Source organism: Dysidea avara, chromosome 10, assembly GCF_963678975.1.
Source record: "Dysidea avara chromosome 10, odDysAvar1.4, whole genome shotgun sequence".
In the NCBI taxonomy this organism is placed as follows: domain Eukaryota; kingdom Metazoa; phylum Porifera; class Demospongiae; order Dictyoceratida; family Dysideidae; genus Dysidea; species Dysidea avara.
In genome coordinates, this window is record NC_089281.1 from 3,653,872 (window position 1) to 3,658,619 (window position 4,748).

Sequence of the window (4,748 nt, forward strand, 5' to 3'; positions counted from 1 at the left end):
ACTAACCTAATAGAACATTCAAAAGGTTTCACTGGAATGTAAAAAGGACCAGTGTGAGCTGAAATTGAATTTATTTTTCTTCACCTTGTCCTCTACACTCTTATCTCACCATTGTACCAAACATCCTACCATGGTAACATTGAACCGGCAACTCTTTCTTGGTGCTTTTATTTAGCTATATAGCTAATAAACAGTTCTTTTGCTTGGCACTGTTGGCAGCACTATACATGTTTAGTTGTATACTCCAAAGCTGTTATAGCCAACTTTTTGACAAGTAATGTACTAGTTATAATGTAGGCAATTAAATAGAGCAAAAACTGTAGGTACCGATGTGCAATGTTGTGGTCATGCATGATCTTAGCTTTGGTAGTGTTTATTTTTACCAGTGGCTAAGAAATTTTGTGTATATATATATACTGCATGTGCAGGTAGCTAACTATCTACAAGTAGACTCTGTAAACAAAATACAGTGCATGCCAAATACCTTATAAAGTAAGGTGTTGAAGGGGTTCAATCTCTGTCAGCTGACATAAAGCATTACTCTGTATGGTCTTATTTTAAAGCTGAGACTATTATTAGATAGAGTATTTCTGTGACTGTTCTATTGATCTAAAGAGGTTCCACCCAGATTTTAAAGTGCATATGTGACTGGATTTGTGAAAAGGTACCTTTTCCACACATTTTATAAGCAAGCAAACAAAATGATGTAACTTTTGACTCCGTATACTAATGAGCGTGCCCTAATCTGCCAACCTGCCAACCTGCCAAATACTTAAAAATTGACATAGCCAGAGGTTCCTCCGAACCCCCCCAGTTACTGCCTGTGTACTTTTAAAAAAAATTATATACAGGGCATTTTAGCACAATATAGTCTCTTCAAACAAAGTTTTAAAGAAATAGCACCTATACTCAGGTGACAAATGCACAAACAAATGGGTGAATTGTATAATATGGTTAGTTCTGCATGCACTGTATTCATAAGAGTTCCTGTGATTGTAATTAAGTCTACGCTATTGCTAAAAATCTGAACTAAATGTTAGTGGGGGTGGAAATGTGTGCATAAAGAGTGCACAGAAAACAAATGACAAGAAGTTTGCATAATAAAGCTGCAACTTAAGTTGAGAAGAAATCCTACATGCTACTAAATGCCACAGTCACTTTTCTGTTATTTTCATAGGAATGTACATAGCTCAACTCTTCAACAAACTTTCCTCTACACCCAATGTCTCATAGATGACAAATTTTGTGGCTACAAATTTGGTACAGCCAGGTGATTTTTTGTCTGACACAAAACACTGCCATATGAGTAATAGTTGGTCAGATAATCATCTGACCCCAAAATGGATGTAGGCACACAGACAGTCAGACAGACAAATGGATTTTCATGAAAGTTATGTCATACATCATAAAAATCTGAGTTTGTGTACGAAAATCCCTTAAATTGTTCTTGGTTAATATTACATCAGCTTGTGGTTCAGGAGAATAATTGACTGTACCATGACAATATTTAGTCCTCTGCACACGCTATAGCAATAGTAACATCTTGTAGTTTATACCTTGAGAGGAGGAGTGATCTTCTTGTATTCTAATTCTAACCAATTAATAGATTTGTAAAACATGTGCTTGAGTTCCTTGATGTCGTCTTCACCATTTCCAGCTCACAACCAAGTCTTTGTTGTGGGTCTCTGCATAAGAACTATGTTGTGTATCCATGAATTAGAGTATCATGGTCAACTATGAAATAATTCAAAATACTAATGGCTTCTCCTGTTAATTGATAAAGATAATGTATTTTGCTATCTCTGAGGATTTGTACAATTCCAACAAGCTATTGGCATTAAAGGGTGACTAAAGCAGAAGACACACCTTTAATAACACTTGTAGAGCTACCATTCACACTATGCCAGGTTTGTCAGCATACTTTTAATTCAGGTTAGCTCTTGTTCACACTACAGAAGTGTACACCAAGTAATACAGGTGCACTATGAATAATAAGGTTTGGTTAGTACATAATGTTAATGGTTCTAAAAATTCTAACAATGAAACACAAAACCAGCTGAATGCTGTACGTTGCTGTGGCTGCCACATTTGAACTATAGGGATCTTCAAATATCAGAGCGAAACTGTTGTGCATGCAGTCTACTACAATAGAAGCACGGTATATCATGGCCACATTGTTGAATACTAAAGCAAATTGTTAGCCTGACAATTGGGTTGATCAGTGTGCTAGAGTAACCAATGCCATATTTTCTTGGTCAAACGCGGTACCTTCAATAGTAGCCATACTTGAGTGGTGCCACAATTGATTTTGAAAATAAGGGCTTAAACAATACTGTATTTTCAAGCAAGCATTGAGTAGTGGTTGATTTTGAATAATCACCACCCTGATTTTTGGAAATAAGGTAATAAATACCACAGAGTACCTGATCATGAAAAGACAAATCATTAACTATGTATACCACACCATGGCACATGTGACAAAAGATCTAGTGGTTACAGACCATATAATAATGGAATGTAGCTATAGGTTATTTAAAAACATGGAGGTCTTAAGTTCTTGCTAAATTAGCTTTCAGTATGAGATATCATACAGTACGATAGTACTGTATAGTAGGGACCACAAAGGAGTAGGCGTGGCCCACGAAAGAATATCACCCAAAAAAAACAGCCTCAATTTCCCCTGACAATGATGAGGCAGTATTGGTTAGGTAAAACTAAGCCCAAACAAGATTTCAGATCGACTCGAAACGCTTCCAACAAGTTGCTATGGAATTTAAAAAATAATTTAATGGAATTTTCTACTAACTGACTGAGTAAGTAAGTGACTGTCTGACTGATGCCTTCAGGGACAACTGTAACTCAATAACAGCTAAGGCTACGGGCTTGATTTTTTCACTGTTTGACGTTGCTTCATCCCGACAGGTGCCTTTTGGCATACCGCAGTGTTGTTTTACTGAATTATATAGAATCAGTATAATGTTGATGATGATATGAAGTAGATGTATACTGTGTAGACCTCCAATAGGGAGCACATAAACACAGATACACACAAAAAAGAAAATTTACAATTTTTCAGTCTATATAGCTGGACTCATAGGCGGCGGAAAGGGGGGGGGGGGGGGGGCTAGGGGGCTAAAGCCCCCCCTCGGTCTGCTGAGGGGGGGCTTAGCCCCCCCTCAGAATGATATCACACCGAAATTATCTTTCTTGGAGTGGGGCTGAAAACCGTGATAAAGATCGAGATACTCTAATAGAGCAGTCACTCTAATAAAGTAGTCAGTGTGTAGCGAGCTATGTAAGGATTTTTATGTAGTTTATCAGCTAGAAATGGTAGCTGGTGAGGTGGAAAGCTCTTGTCAGTTGGTTGTGACCTTTTTTTTTTTTTTTTTTTTTTGGTCTCACCTTACCAAACTATAGAAATAAGTCTGGGTCAGCTCAGCGGAGCCCCCCCTCATATCAACTACTTCCTCCGCCGCTGGCTGGACTGCTAGGTTGGTAGTCTACAATCCTTTTCATTAACATAATTTTGATTTTCTTATAGGGCAAGATCTTGGAGAAAACTACTAATGGCTTCAAAACTATTAATAAAATGTGTATAAATGTTAATTTAATTATATAGACACATGATCTCACATGATGTTCTTAAAATCATACTAGTGTTTTGTGGGGCTGATGAGGGGTGGATGGCACAATCCCTGGCATTACTGCCCAACCAGCTGATGGTGTAGTTATATCTAGGACATTCTGCTGAAGATCCTGCTGATCATGTTCAACACCACTGCTATAAGACCCTTTCTGCGTTTTTTTTTTAAGTTAAAAGGCACGCATTTCACCTAACTAACCCAGGTGAATGACTTCCTAGACTGGTAACATAATGCATATATTACGGATCCCTGCATGGAATTTACTTTCCGCGATTGTTATTAGGGATAAAGGCAGGAAATAATTACCTTCTAGAGTTCAATCCAATAAAGCACAACTATTCAGCACCCATTGGACAAGAGAGATTAGGTAGGTCTATTATGCTGTTGATTGAAAATTGTGGCTTTAAAAATACAGGGAATTAAAATTAGCTAGCCTTTGTCAATATCAAAACCATTATTCTGATGTTTAAGTGACCACAGTTTGGATTGGAGGTTATTCGGAGCTTGAAATGTGTTTGCCTGTATGCAATGTGGTGTTATTGCTTCAACTCATACAAATTGTATTGAAAATATATTATTTTATTAATTAAATTGCCAGCACAAATATTCTAGTTGGCTGATAACTTTTGAGATTATTAAGCAGCATCAGTCTATTCACTGCCGTGCTATATTGCTTTATATTTACATTCCCATAAATTATGTCTCTCCAATATATTTTTTCTCTATTGAATTGTAGCCTTATGATCACTGAAAGTTGGTAATATCTGGTTAAAAATATCACCCAAAACCAGCTACATAATACCATCCTGGTGCCTTGGCAGTATGGTATAACCAAGCCCAAAAGTGCCTTCAGTACAACCCCAAATGCTTCTAATAGATTGCTACATATAAAATATATATATTTATGCCGGGAATTTTCTGCTGACTGACTAACTGCCTGTCTGATGCCTTCAGACAAGCACCTCCCAAGGGTAGGTAAACCAAAGAATTTTGTGGCTAATAAAAGTGATCACAACTTTAAAAAGCAATTACTAACTTTAACTTAAAATGAATTTGTTTCATTCAACAAGACCTTTACTTAATAATGCCTCAGGGAGATAAAGA